The 16025-nt window shown below is 42.2% G+C and overlaps 1 protein-coding gene across 2 annotated transcripts in view; it reads left to right on the top strand.

The window, feature by feature from the left end:
- Positions 1 to 16025, top strand: part of CDS2 (CDP-diacylglycerol synthase 2) — a 62385-nt gene that overhangs the window by 1324 nt on the left and 45036 nt on the right. The window lies entirely within an intron of this gene.

The raw sequence follows: 16025 nt of genomic DNA, 5'->3' as shown, positions 1-16025 counted from the left end.
GACCCCAGGATCAGGCCCCGGGCTAAAATTAGACGCTCAACCACTGAGCCACCCAGGCTATCCCTCGCATGCTATTTTAAAAACCAGAAGGTTTCTCCTAACAGCCTGAATTTCAGGTCAATGTGCATAATTGGAGGACCTGCCATCATAGTCCCACCTGATTAACACGGGGCTGGGAGCTGAGGAACGGCTGTTGCCACCAATCCCTGTTGTCCTACACTGGGCCTCACAGCACCCACTTACGGATGCAGCTTGGAGGTTTTGATAACTGGAGGAAAGGGACATTAGGGAAACACCAGGAAGGGAGAAAGCACAAATTTTGGGGACAGGGTGTCAACAGAGTAGTTATACTAGGAGGCATGGAAGGATAATAGGGTGTTAAACAAGTTTTTTTGTTGCTGCTATTAATAGTGGATCTTTCAAGGAGAACTCTTCGTATTAATTTTTAGAATACATTTTGGAGAAAATTTAGGGTTTCAGCGCAAGTTTAGGAGTCATTTGTAGAGAAAGGTACTTTGAACTCTCTTAGCTTCCCATTAAATATCCTGGTTGGGCCTAAAAGAACTCTGCCCTACCCTGCATATACATGTTGGTGCGTGTTTAGAGATTTTAAAAATATTTTATTCATGAGAGACAGAGACATAGGCAGAGGGAGAAGCAGGCTCCCCGCTGTGAGCCTGATGGGGGGCCCCCTGTGAATCTGCTAAGGGGGGGATATGGGACCCCTGGATCACAACCTAAGCCAAAGGCAGACGGTCAACCACTGAGCCACCCACCCAGGTGCCCCTTAGATATTTAGAGATTGCGTAGCCTTGTTTGAGACTTAATGTTAATGGAACTTTGGAGACAAAAGAAGGCATGGTAGCTAGTGGGATATATTTTTTTTGAAAAGCTGTTTGTCATAGACATACTTAGTGGTGAAAACAAAACCACCACCACCCCCCCCCGCCCCCATGGGATTATGAGGTGAAAAGTTTTTACCCTTCCCACTCAACTCCTTGGATCCATCTCCCAGAGAAAAAGTGCCATTTGAGTCTTAATTACTTTCATATTCCGTGTTTTAGGTAGGGAGACCATGAGGAGCTGTCCAGCTGAAGGTACCTTAAATGTTTGCAACTGCATTTAAACCACTTATACAATGACAGAGTGACTGGGGTTGTGAGCTCTACTAAGTGCTTGTTCCCTAAAACACAGCGGCTACTGCATTCGGTTAAAAGCCTGATTGATGTAGTCCATTAGCCCACAACAAGGCAGTCAGCTCCTCACCCTGTCACTCAGTATTTCTGAACTACCGTGTATGGTATTTTTAATAATAAAGATACATTTTAAGAACTGTGAAATGCTTTATGTGCCTTTGATGAATGTATAGAGTCTTTAAAAATGTTTACTCTGTTTCATAGTTTAAAAAACCTATCTCCATGATTCTTGTTTTGCTGATGTTCTTGTGTTAAAACTTAAGGAAATTGGGATAAAACAAGGATATCTCTTTAAAGAAATGAATCGTGAGGGATGCCTGGGTGGCTCAGCTGTTGAGCATCCGCCTTCGGCTTAGGTCGTGATCCTGGAGTCTCCAAATTGAGTCCCACATTGGGCTTCCTGCATGGAGCCTGCTTCTCCCTCTGGCTAGGTCTCTGCCCCTCTCCGTGTTTCTCATGAATAAATAAATAAAATCTTAAAAAAAAAAATGAATCGTGAAATGAGAACTTTCTTCTTTCATAGAAAAATTCAGAAAATATTATCAGGTCAGTTCATTAGAAGAACTGGAACAAACTTGAAGGATTCTTTAAAATGTTCCATTTGCTTAATGGTTGTGGCAAAATTGTTTTGTAAATAAGCAGACAATCATTAGTTTCAAAATAGTCTGGAGAATGTGTTTATTAGAAGTCAGAAGGTATTTTGTTATATTTAGCATCCTAGAATGGAATTTTCAAAGCCAATTGCTAATAAAGGAAATGTTTTCCTCTGGGAACCGTGCTTATAATTTTAAAGTCCCAAAGCACAGTATTGTTGCCAAATTTAAGAAGCTTGGAATTTAAGCTTTGAGAATGATCCTCCTTCTGCCCAACCATGTTTTTCCAATGGAGGTTAGGACAGAAAAGGATGAAACATGGGCCAAAAGATCGGCATCTTAAAATTTATGTCTGGGTTGGCATTTCAGGAGACTGTTTTGGAGGTTACAGTGAAGGCTCTGCTGTATTTAGGTGCTGGAGTGCTACTTAAATTAGAGCTCTGCTCGTCTCAAGGCTTCCTTTGTAGATAGATAGACCAGCCTGGGAAGGAAATAATGACATTGTTTAGAAAGAGGAGTTTAAATTTTAACAGGGAAAAAAAAAATTTTTTTAACTGGAGGTGGTCGTTAGGTGCAGGGACTGTGCCACTTACCAGCTGTGTAACTTTGAGCAAGGCACTTGTATAAAAGCCTCCGTTTGTCTATCCCTAAAATGGAGGTGATAGGATAGCATGTGTTTCAGAGGATACTCCTGTGGTTTAAATTAATATGAATGTTAAATAGGGCAGAAGCCATCACATTGTGATGGTGTATTAGCTAAGACTGTTTCTGGCTGAAATAAAGTTTTTTTTTTTTTTTTTTTTTTAAGATTTATTTATTTATGATAGACATAGAGAGAGGCAGAGACACAGGAGGAGGGAGAAGCAGGCTCCATGCCGGGACCCCGACGCGGGACTCGATCCCAGGACTCCAGGATTGTGCCCTGGGCCAAAGGCAGGCGCTAAACTGCTGAGCCACCCAGGGATCCCAAGCCACCTAGGGTTCTTATAGAAAAAAATCACATTCACCTTCTCTCTCTCTCTCTTTTTTTTTTTTTTTTTAAGATTTATTTATTCATGAGAGACAGAGGCAGAGACATAGGCAGAGGGAGAAGCAGGCTCCCTGCTGTAAGCCTGATGCAGGACTCGACCCCAGGAGCATGCCCTGAGCCGAAGGCAGACACCCAACCACTGAGCCACCCAAGTGCCCCTCACCTTCCACTCTTGTAAGAGGATTAAATCACCAAGTTATGAATGTTTGGAATAGTCTTTCCCTATTCATCACTTTTTAAGGAAAGTGTTATAGACAGGGCTTGCACTCTGTGATGTATGTTTTCAGGCCAAATTTTTTAGTGTTCCAAAACACAGATAGAAGTAGCATTGCCATACACAATTATCTTCCCTTTATTGCACTGGTGATAATCTATTTTAGGATAGTGGTGAATAATTAAAAATGTTTTTCTGATTTTTAAGAGTAAATTACTGAAATAATGAAATCTTAGTTTAAGAGCTATAAAACTACAGATATAGGAGAAATGCTCTATTTCAACTCTTTTGTTTTTATATTGAGAAATACTTCAGGTATCGAAAAATTAGTAAACCTTGGCTATGGTTCTTAAATAGGGAGAGAAATTACAAGATTTTCTACATAATCCACCATTTTAAGTTTCTTATTTATGTTGATCATGGTGTATAATTTTATTTTAGTTTTTTAAAGTGTATAATTTTATAAACTCAACTCTCATTTTGTGACTACTTAAAATTAGGCTTTTTTATTCATTAGGTTTTTTAAAAAGCTAATTTTGGGGGTGCCTGGCTGGTTCACTTGGTAGAGCATGTAACTCTTGATTTTGGGATTATAAATTTGAGCCCCATGTTGGGTGTAGAGATTACTTAAAAATAAAATATTTTTTTAAAAACTGATTTGGTTTGAGATGTTTTGTGTTTGTACACATTTGTGATATTTCATTGGAAGAATTTGTATCTTTTAAAAATGTTAAATTGTTCTCATTGGTTATTAGAACTAGAAGGGTCTTAGAGGTCATTATTTGATAGAGGAGGATACCATATCCCAGAGAGTTTCTTTGCTCAAGGTCACACAGCTCCTTGGAGGGAGATATGGGTCATAGGGTATGAAGGTTTCCTAACTATTTTTTTTCTCATTATGTTGCATAATGCTGCCTGCAAAGGTACAGAATTAATTTACAGACTTTAAAAGCATGCCCACATATCACCTATTTTTCTTATGTGGCTACAAAAATCAGAAAAATAGCAAAGGTGTTCAAAATTTGTGTGCACATGTATATGTGCAAGTTGTCAGTAAATGTGGAGATTCTGAGGGGAAAAAAATTGGCAGAAAAAGCTGATTAGGTCCAATTTTCCCAGGTACTGGTGGTTTATGTATTTTGGAGTCTCCATCCCTGAGGGCCACCATTCGAGTATCCTTGAAAGAAAGTCCCAGTGTGGTGTGGGCTCCTCACACTGAGCTGCGTATGAGGTTGCTTTCCGGATGACTTTTAATATCAGAATTGTTTGTTCCAGCAGTAATCAGTCACTCAGTATTCAGCATACCTTCTCCTTAGAACCTTCACTGAATCCTGTGTCTGCTGTATACAGTCCCTTTAGCTCTGAAGAAGGGCTGGTGTCTGTGTTCATAAGAAAATGTTCAGGATTTTATACCAGTTTTGGCTTCAAATATTCCATTCTTTCTCCATTGATTTGAAGAAATAGAACTAAATGCACAAAAATGAATCTTGTAACTAATTTCATGTTGCAAAAGGATGCAAATAATTATCCTTTAAAGTATTTGAAAGAGGGATGTGTGAGTGGCCCGTGGTTGAGCGTCTGCCTTAGCTCAGGGCATGACCCTGGGGTTCCGGGATTGAGTCCTGTATCGGGCTCCCCACATGGAGCCTGCTTCTCCCTCTGCCTATGTCTCTGCCTCTGTCTCTCTGTATCTGTCATGAATAAATAAATAAAGTCTAAAAAAATAAAGTGTTTGAAAGAATGTGAACATCAATACAGTACCACCTCCCATCCCTTATCTGTAGAGGATTTGTTCCAAGACCCCAGTGGATGCCTGCAACTGCAGATCACTACTGAATCCTAGCTCTACTGTGTTTTTTTTTCCTATACATACATAAACCTGGGACGCCTGGGTGGCTCAGCGGTTAAGCATCTGCGTTGGCTCAGGGGGTGATCCTGGAGTTCTGGGATCAAGTCCCACATCGGGCTCCCTGCATGGAGCCTGCTTCTGCCTCTGCCTATATCTCAGCCTCTCTATCTGTGTCTCTCATAAATAAATAAATAAAATCTTTAAAATACATAAACCTATGAAAAAGCTTAATTTGTACATTAGCACAGTAAGAGATTAACAATATTAAAATAGAATAATTGCAACCATATCCTATAATAAAAGTTATGTGAGTGTGTTCTCTCTCTCAAAATATTGTTCTGTACTCACCCTTCTTGTGATGTGAGATGGTGAAATGCTTATGTGATGAGATGATGTGAGGTCAATTACATAGGCACTGTGACCTTTTGAGGATATCTCAGGAGGATCACCTGCTTCCAGACCCTGGTTGACCTTGAAAAGCAAAACTGCTGCTAAGAGGACTCTTGTGTTTCTGATCTGTGCATTCTTCTTCTGTTCTCAGATCTATACCAGTGGAGTATATTAAACTTGTTTGCATTTCTAGTAGGCTTGCAGAGTAACTCTCCTGCACACGGTTTCTTATTTCCTGTGCTGTGACAGCCTCCCCGACTTTCCTGACTGGTGCTGGAGGCTACTGGGCATGAGAAAGCAGAGACTTTCATGTGCTATACTGCTTCTGATTTGTGAAAGAGACATAGAGACCCTGACTCTTGATTAGTGTTTTTGCCAGAGTCTTCTTGGAAAAATACCAAGTTGCTCTTGGTGTTGGGCAGAGTTCTTGCCTTACAAGCCTGGTGGCAGGGTGGTGCAGTGCCAGCAATGGTAGGCTGGTTCCATTAGGCAGCTTGCCGGTCCAGTCCCCAATCTTTGTTCTCATGCTCTTTGCCCCAACAGTAGGGATGGCATAGGGCCCACCAAGTTGAGTGACCTTTTCAAGAAAGTTAAACTTTATTGTGTCATTTTGACTAGGCAGTGCATGGTTCAGAATTTGAAAGGTGCAAAGTGTATGCTGTGAATTACCCCTTCCCTCCTCCCCAGTGCTCCACAGAGGCAGCCTCTTGAGCCAAGTTGCAGTGCTCATGAGTGCCTCTTGTTGGTGCAGGACCTGATATGTCCTTCCAAAGTTAGACATCTATTGTTACCTTTTGGCAGCAAGTCATTTGTATTAGGGTCTTGCAGGGCCAGCCTAGGGCTCCTCTGTGATGACTCTGCTGTGTTTTAATTTTTTTATTCATTTATGATAGTCACAGAGAGAGAGAGAGAGGCAGAGACACAGGCAGAGGGAGAAGCAGGCTCCATGCACCGGGAGCCGGACGTGGGATTCGATCCCGAGTCTCCAGGATCACGCCCTGGGCCAAAGGCAGGCGCTAAACCGCTGCACCACCCAGGGATCCCTCTGCTGTGTTTTTGAAAGAGCTGTTGAGATGTGGGATTTTCTTTTCTTTCTTTTTTTTTTTTTAAGATTTTATTTATTTATTCATGAGAGACAGAGAGAGAGAGAGAGAGAGGCACAGACACAGGCAGAGGAAGAAGCAGGCTCCATGCAGGGAGCCCGACATGGGGCTCAATCTTGGGTCTCCAGGATCACGCCCTGAGCTGAAGGCAGCGCTAAACCGCTGAGCCACCCGGGCTGCCCAAGATGTGGGGTTTTCTGGCAATAGTCTTTGCTCCTGGGTCCCTGACATTGAGGGGATTTCTGTCATGGACTCCAGATTCTTTTTTTTTTTTTTTTTTAAAGATTTTATTTATTTATTCATAGAGATGCGGAGAGAGAGAGGCAGAGACAGAGGCAGAGGGAGAAGCAGGCTCCATGCAGAGAGCCTGATGTGGGACTCGATCCAGGGTCTCCAGGATCACGCCCTGGGCTGCAGGCGGCGCTAAACCGCTGCGCCACCAGGGCTGCCCGACTCCAGATTCTTTAGTGGGCGATTCTCAGAGCCTCCTCCCCACAATCTGTGTCCTGCTAGTCCTGGTGGTTTCATGACATCCAGGACATTCCTTGGTGCATATCCCTCAATCAGTGACTATCTCAAATCTGACTTCTCTTGCTCTAGACATTGACCCTCCTGTCATTTGTCCAGTGATATTTTTCAATGTGTTTTCCTGTCCCTTGAATTTCCTGTAAACTAGTACATAAAACGGACATCTTGTTCAGGCTCAGGTATGATTTTTGGACAAGACTGCTCCATTGGTTGTATTGTGTACTTCCATCAGGAGATACATGATATCTGGCTGTCTGATGGTAGCATTGATGGTTATGGTCTCATTCTATCAATTCCCTGGGGAGTTGAATATATTAATATTGTATCACTCTTTTTCCATTTGTTCAATAAGGAAACACTTCTAGGGGCACCAGGGTGGATCAGAGGTTGAATATCTGTCTTTGGCTCAGGTTAGTGATCCCAGGGTCCTGGGATCGAGTCCCGTACCAGGTTCCCTGCAGGGAGTCTGCTTCTCCCTCTGCCTAGGTCTCTGCCTCCCTGTGTTTCTCATGAATAAATAATAAAATCTTTTTTTTATTTTTAAAAGATTTTATTTATTCATGAGACAGAGAAAGACACACACACACACACACAGGCAGGAGAAGCAGGCTCCATGCAGGGAGCCCGACGTGGGACTCGATCCCAGGTCTCCAGGATCATGCCCCGGGCTGAAGGCAGCGCTAAACCGCTGAGCCACCCGGGCTGCCCCTAAAATCTTTTTAAAAAAAGAAAGAAATGTAAAACTTCTAATCAACTATTTGGTTACTCAAAGATACAGTTCCTATGCAAAAAACATAATAATGCCTCAGAATAACTTCATCCTAAGCCTCATTATTCAGAAGAGAAAACTGAGGCAAATTATTGGGGGGAGCCAGGTTATAAACCAACTAGTCCAACTAGGAGTCTGTGCTTGTAACTACTAGGCTGTAATGCCTCTTCTAAGATCAGGAAACAAGTGAATACTCAATATGTCTTTGTGGGGGAGGAGAAACCACAAAGATAGACACTCTCATGCAGTTAGGGTGGCTACAAATTTACTGCAGGAAGGAAATACATTAATTGTATCAAAAGTTTAGACAATGTACATCCCTTCTTAAAATCAGCAGTTCTAAACATAGAATTTCTCTAAGAACACCATGTGCAGAAAGGGGTTTTTGCATTTTGTTTTGTTTTAACAAGGGTATTTCCTGCAGCTTGCTTATAATAGCAAAAAATTTAAAACAACTTAAAACCCTGATTGAAAAAAAAAAAAACAAAAAAACCCTGATTGATTCAATAAGTTAAGGCACAGCCACACAATGAAACGACACATAGCCATTAAAAATGATGGTGGTTAAATGTTTACAGATTTGAACAATGTTTAGAGCATATTCTTAAGTAAAAAATGAGTTCTAAAACAGTAGTATACATAGTACAGGACTGTGCAGTGCATATAAAAAGAAAGGCTACACACCAAAACATCAATGACAGTGGTTATCTCTCAATGTCAGGCTTAAGGTGATTTCTTTTCTTTTTGGTGCTTCTACAATGAATATCTTTTATTTTCACCTGTTTCTTCGTAATAAGAAAAAGTTTGAAATACTGTTTATGAAGAACGAACCTTAATGATGTGGAGAATATGCTTCTGACAGCGTAAAAAGGCAAGCTATCAGATCATATGTGGTAACTGCTATTACAGTCAGGTGCAGCCGCATGCATTTGAACAGCTCTGCATGATGGGATTATAGGTGGATTTCATTCTCATATGTATACATTTCTGTGATTTCTACAATAAATATATGCCTGATGAAATAATGAGATGGAGAAGAGCTAAAACAGATTTTGAGAAAATAAGATTTAAATAAGTAGAGGTAGGGAGAGGGGTGACAGACAAAGAGCACAACTCAGGAGTTGGAAATAGCAGGAGCCAAGATTGACACCACAGGGGCACCAAACAAGAGGAGAGACTGGTTAAGAGAGAAGACTGTATTGTCTTCTATGTCCAGAATTCTTTTTTTCTTTTTTTCCTTATCATTTATAGGGTGGTTTCAGAGCTGTTAGCAGATAGAAAGGACAGATGGACTAGAGGTGACTAGGTACAAATCCTAAAGGGATGGTACTCAATTAGAAGATTTCACAATAGTGCTGAACACGTGAAATATTCAGGAGCAACAGATAAGGAATACAGGTAACACCTGGCTAGAATCTGTGACCTGGACGGGATGAGAGAGAAGACATAGAGAACAATGTACTCTAAAGCTAAAGCAACTTAGAGATCTGATTCTACTTGCAGAGACAGGAGGGTCAATGTCTAGAGCAAGAGAAGTCAGATTTGAGATAGTCACTGATTGAGGGATATGCACCAAGGAATGTCCTGGATGTCATGAAACCACCAGGACTAGCAGGACACAGATTGTGGGGAGGAGGCTCTGAGAATCGCCCACTAAAGAATCTGGAGTCGGGCAGCCCTGGTGGCGCAGCGGTTTAGCGCCGCCTGCAGCCCAGGGCGTGATCCTGGAGACCCTGGATCGAGTCCCACATCAGGCTCTCTGCATGGAGCCTGCTTCTCCCTCTGCCTCTGTCTCTGCCTCTCTCTCTCCGCATCTCTATGAATAAATAAATAAAATCTTAAAAAAAAAAAAAAAAAAAAGAATCTGGAGTCCATGACAGAAATCCCCTCAATGTCAGGGACCCAGGAGCAAAGACTATTGCCAGAAAACCCCACATCTTGGGCAGCCTGGGTGGCTCAGCGGTTTAGCGCTGCCTTCAGCTCAGGGCGTGATCCTGGAGACCCAAGATTGAGCCCCATGTCGGGCTCCCTGCATGGAGCCTGCTTCTTCCTCTGCCTGTGTCTGTGCCTCTCTCTCTCTCTCTCTGTCTCTCATGAATAAATAAATAAAATCTTAAAAAAAAAAAAAGAAAAGAAAATCCCACATCTCAACAGCTCTTTCAAAAACACAGTAGAGTCATCACAGAGGAGCCCTAGGCTGGCCCTGCAAGACCCTAATACAAATGACTTGCTGCCAAAAGGTAACAATAGATGTCTAACTTTGGAAGGACATATCAGGTCCTGCACCAACAGGAGGCACTCATGAGCACTGCAACTTGGCTCAAGAGGCTGCCTCTGTGGAGCACTGGGGAGGAGGGAGGGGGAATTCACAGCGTACACTTTGCACCTTTCAAATTGTCCAGTACTTTAGAAAACACATGACAAGGAGACATCTTGCCCCACTATAAAAAAAGGGGGAGCAAGAGATATAAAACTTGCACATTAAAAGATATAAGGTGTATTAATGATTTCTGGACCTTATTTGGGTCCTCATTCAAACTGCTATGAAAAGAAAAAAACTAGAAAATTTTGGATAAATTCAAATCCTGGAGATTGATTGATTGATTTTAATATTCCATCCATTTACTCATGAGAGACACAGAGAAAGAGAGAGAGAGGCAGAGACACAGGCAGAGGGAGAAGCAGGCTCCATGCAGGGAGCCTGAGGTGGGACTCAATCCTGGGACTCGATTCCAGGTCTCCAGGATCAGGCCCTGGGCCAAAGGCAGCACCAAACTGCTGAGCCACCAGGGCTGCCCAAATCCTGGAGATTTAATGTGAAGGAATTGTTAATTTTTATAGGTGTGATAATGGTATAGTGATATTTAAGAACTCTTAATAAAAATGCTAACTATAAAGGAAACCATTGGTAAATAGAGCTAAATTAAAATCAAGAACTTATGTTTTTTGAACTAAATGAAGAAGTCTACAGATGAGAAGATAATAAAAAATATATTTGACATAAGACTGATATCCAGAATCTATGGAAAGCCTACAAACTAAATATATGAAAAAGAGAACTAAAAAAATGTGCTCTTCAAATGGTCAATAAATATATGAAAATGTGCTTGACATCATTAGTCATTAGAGAAGTGAAAAAAAAATTTTTTTTTGAGAAGTGAAAATTAAAACCTCCAGTGAGATTCCACTGTACACTCACCAGCATGGCTAAGATTCAGAAGACTGAAAATACTAAGAGATAGCAAATATATGGAGTTCACATACTGTTTGTGGGAGTATGAACTGGTATTACCACTCTGGAAAACTGTTTGGTAAATATTTACTGAAGGCTGTGTATAGGGGTGTCAGTGTCTCCATCCTTTGGGTGTCCAACTCTTGCTTTCAGTTCAGATCATGATCAGGGTCGTGAGATTGAGCCCCCTGTTGGGCTGAGTTCTGTGCTCAGCTTGGAGTCTGCTTGAGATTCTCTTTCCCTTTCTATCTGTTCTCCCCTACCCCCTCATGTGTGCACTCTTTCTCTCAAAATCTTTTTTATTTTATTTTTATTTTTATTTTTATTTATTTATAATAGTCACACACAGAGAGAGAGAGAGAAAGAAGCAGAGACACAGGCAGAGGGAGAAGCAGGCTCCATGCACCAGGAGCCCGACGTGGGACTCGATCCCGGGTCTCCAGGATCGCGCCCTGGGCCAAAGACAGGCGCTAAACCACTGCGCCACCCAGGGATCCCTCTCAAATAAAATCTTAACAGAAAATAAAACCTACTTTACACAAATCCTATGAACATTCATAGGTGATTACCTGATAGAAATCTGTACACAATGTTCATAATGGTCACTAGAAAACAAGTTATAGAATATTGAAAGCAGTGTTCTCTATAGTAGCCACAACCTGCAAATGACCCAAATTGTGAATAGTGCTGCCATGAACATGGGTGTACAAATATCTGTTGGGATCTGTGCTTTCAGTTATTTTGGGCATGGACCCCAAAGTGGAATTGCTGGATCATATGGTAATTTTATGTTTAATTTCCTGAGGAACTACCACACTTGTGTATTCTGGGAATTTCTGTTTTAATATCTAATAATGGCAAGTATTGATTGATGTAATCTACATAGACCACTCTTGTCTTCAATAATTAAGAGTGTAAAGAGGTCTTGACATTTATTTACTTATTTATTTTTAAAGGTTTTATTTATTTATTCGAGAGACAGAGAGAGAGAGGCAGAGACACAGGTAGAGGGAGAAGCAGGTTCCATGCAGGGAGCCCGACGTCGGATTCGATCCTGGGTCTCCAGGATCACACCCTGGGCTGAAGGTGGCGCTAAACTGCTGGGCCACTGGGGCTGCCCAGGTCTTGAGATTTAAAAAAAAAAAAAAAAAAAAAAAAAATGGCAAGACCTGCAGCTCTAATGAACTGTGTTATTCACCAAGGAGGAGAAAGGTTGAAGCAGTCATTGCCAATGGATGTGGATTAGGTGGGTGATACTCTCCTTTGATCTCTAATGTCCCAATTTGGAGGATACTTTATATGGTCACCCTAATAATGGGATCCATTATCAGGTGGATCGTCAGACTGGGTAACCCAGTCGCCTTTGCTTGGTGTTGTAGTAGAGCTTCCTGAACTGGCAAGCTTTCATCTTCTTGTAGACCATGCTTTAGGATGAAAAAAACTACAGAATATAGTTTTATTACACCCCTGATTGTTACATTAAAAATTTCTTTGTACGGTGCTATAAGACATCAGATCTTTTTTATTCTCTAAAATAAAGCCTCTTATCATATGTTCATAAAACATATGTTGCCAATGTGACTCTCAAATACCAGTAATTTTAGAGACTGTACATTCCTTTTGAATTTTGACTAATGATTTGAAATCTAATGATTCTGACCTCCTCCCACTGTTGTTTGAAATGTAACTCAAAAATTTCCCCACTCACTGTTTTGTTTAGAATGTCAAATGGGGATCTCTGGCTGGCTCAGTCAGTTAAGTATCTCTTGATTTTGGCTCAGGTTGTGATCTCACGGTCATGAGGTCAAGCCACATGTTTGGCTCCATGCTCAGTGGCGAGTCTGCTTGGGACTCTCTATCCTCCTCTCTCTGCCCCTCCCCCCAAACATCTTTCACTCTCTCTTCCTAAAAATAAGTAAGTCTGTAAAAAAAATGTCAAATGGATTTTTGAGACACAGATGCTTCCTATGTAAACATTGACTAAAAACACGTTGAGAAACGTGCATTTTACGAAGTTTGCATTTTAACAATCTGTGTGTGTCTTCCCAGGAAAACACTAACTGGGGAGGGTTTGTAGGGTGTGTTTGCTTAATCCAGTCTTTTCTTCTGGTCTGCAGAACACATCACTTCCTCCCAAGGCAGGTGACACCAAGCCTATTTAGTTGCAAGTCCTTGTAGGTGGCCCAGGGTTTTGTATTACAATTTGATGTCCAGTAGTCTTACTGAATCAGGGGACTATGTACTAAAGATTATCTTCTGTCCCTCTCCTCTTCAAGGACAATTGTGGATGAGGGACAGGATGGAGGGGGCAGGATAACCCAAATAAGCTTTCCCGTTTGGACAAGGAAAGAATGAGTAGCAGTGTCTTGCCTTGCCTTTCTCCTGACTGGGAATTTGTCTGAGACCTCTTTGTGCTTAGATGGGACCTGGTGCTTGATAGGCTTCATTTTAGGTTGAGTGGATAGGGAGCTGAACCTCCTAAATCTCATCCACATCTCATATATCAGATCTCAGTCCAGAGACAACTCCAGGGGGTAGCAGAGGACAGAGGGCTTTACTTTCTCTGGAGCCTTCTTCAAGTATATACTCTTGGCTACACTTTCTGTTTTATTTCCTCCATCTTAGTTCTTTTTTTTTTTTTTAATTTTTTTTTTATTTATTTATGATAGTCACAGAGAGAGAAAGAGAGAGAGGCGGAGACACAGGCAGAGGGAGAAGCAGGCTCCATGCACCGGGAGCCCGATGTGGGATTCGATCCCGGGTCTCCAAGATCGCGCCCTGGGCCAAAGGCAGGCGCCAAACCGCTGCGCCACCCAGGGATCCCCTCCATCTTAGTTCTTTAGTCTACTTTGTTATCCAGAAATTTGTTGAAATCTCATCTGTGGTTGGTCCCTGTCCCTATTATTTCTGCCTAAAAGATCATGGTTTTATTCCTTACTGTGCTTATTGACATTCATTATCAGGGGGATATGAGGCATGCTCTCTGTCTGCTTTCATCAACAGGAAGTTTTCAGTTTTGAGAGACTGAGCTGATCTTACATTAGAAGCAACTCATTGCAACACTTTTGTTGTTCCGTGTTTGGGGTGAAGGATAAACATGGTTCCTCCTGACTCATGGCACCTCTGAATTCTGGGCTTCTTTACATTAAGAAGGACAAGAGCTGACACTTGACCATGATAAGTGCCTGTGTTTGATTGGAATTGGCTGATGGAGGGGAGGACACTGGGTAGGAGACCAAGGAAGAGTCAGAAGAGGATGGTGTGAGACCAAATTCTGAAATAACAAGTGTTTGAGAAGAAAGAAAAGCTGTGTTGAATACCATGGAGAGGTCAAGTGGAAGGAGCAGACAAGGTTTTACCTGGCCAACATTATTTCCCACACAATGGTCCAAAAATTCCTTCATGAAAGATGGTATCTCAGAAGGTGATAGGACCTAAGTTTTTCCGAACAGTAAACCTTTATATATTTCCCATTTTATGGATTTTGCTAAGCTTTTATGATACTTTTAAGCCCCTGTTGGGCAGCCCGGGTGGCGCAGAGGTTTAGCGCCGCCTATAGCCCAGGGTGTGATCCTGGAGATCTGGGATCGAGTCCCACGTCGGGCTCCCTGCATGGAGCCTGTTTCTCCCTCTGCCTGTGTCTCTGCCTCTCTCACTCCCGCTCTGTATCTCTCATGAGTAAATAAAATAAAAAATCTTTAAAAAAAAAAAAAGCCCGTTATCTTATGAAATAACCAGTACTTGTGTGTGTTTATAACCTATTTCTTTAAACATTACCACGAAGTATCATGTTTCCATACCAAAAACTAGTTGCTGTCCTGTTAAGCTGCAAGTGACTGAAAACTAAAAATGATAGTGGATGAAACAAGACAGAAGTATAAGTACACTTCTTCCTCACACAGAAGTCTGGAGGTGGGCATTCCAGCACCTTCACAGTGTCAAGGATTCAGGTTCCTTCTCTCTTGCTGTTCCACCATCCTGAGTGTGTGACTTCCACCCCTAGTGCAGAATGGCTGCTGGAATTCCAGCTATCACATCCATATTTCAGGAAACAGGAAGAAGGGAAGGAGAGAGAAAAAGCCTGTTCCTTTCCTGTAAGGACTCCTAGAAAATGCATGGTTTTTGCATCTACCCCATTGGCTAGAACTCTGTCACATGTCCTTGCCTGGCTGCAAGGGAAGCTGGGAAATGCCCTTTCTAGGTGGCCATGTGCTTGACTGAGCCCTGGGGTTCCTATTACAATGGAAGAAAAAGAGGATAGATGTTGAGACAAGACAGAAACTTTGAGTACTTCAGAGGCCTGAAGATGCCTATGAAAAATTGGCAGGCATTCTACAAAGCCACTGCACAGAAGCAAAGCTGTGGGAAGATGAGGGCAGAGAGTAGAAGAGTCCAGTTGTGGTCTCCTTTGGTGGTGGAGGTGGTGGTACCTCCTCAGCCAGGTCACTGACAGCCAGACAAGGAGAAAAGCGGGACTGTTTTGCAGGTGTGAGAATGGGAAAGAATGGTGGGGACCAAGCACAGATAGTTGCCTGTGGCTTAGAGAAAGAACCCTCAAGGCACAGGCCTTGAGGATCTGTTGCTGAGTGGTCTGTAAATGTCTAGTAAACAAAGGAATAATATCTAGAAAACTCCCTGCATCCCAGTAGCTCCCAAGACCCTGAGATCATGACCTGAGCCAAAACCAAGAGCTGGACACTTAACCTACTGAGCCACCCAGGCACCCTACCCCCACTTTTTAAAGTAATCTTTACCCCCAAAATGAGGCTCAAACTCACAACCCCAAGATCAAGAGTTGCATGGTCTACCGATTGAGCCAGCCAGATGCCCCTAAAATGATGATCTTAAGTCTTATGAAATTGTATGGAAATGACCTGTTAAAGATAGCCAGCAATTATGCTGCCTTAACAAGATGACTTTATTTTATTTATTTATTCATGAGAGACACACAGAGAGAAGCAGAGACACAGGCAGAGGGAGAAGCAGGCTCCATGCAGGAAGCCCGATGTAGGACTCGATCCTGGGACTGCGGGACCACGCCCTGAGCCAAAGGCAGATGCTCAACCGCTGAGCCACCCAGGTGCCCAACAAGATGACTTTAGATAAAAATTATTATCACGC

This window comes from Canis aureus, chromosome 26 (genome assembly GCF_053574225.1).
Source record: "Canis aureus isolate CA01 chromosome 26, VMU_Caureus_v.1.0, whole genome shotgun sequence".
Taxonomy (NCBI): domain Eukaryota; kingdom Metazoa; phylum Chordata; class Mammalia; order Carnivora; family Canidae; genus Canis; species Canis aureus.
The sequence above is the reverse complement of the archived record's forward strand: the minus strand, read 5'-3'. Positions and strand labels throughout refer to the sequence as shown.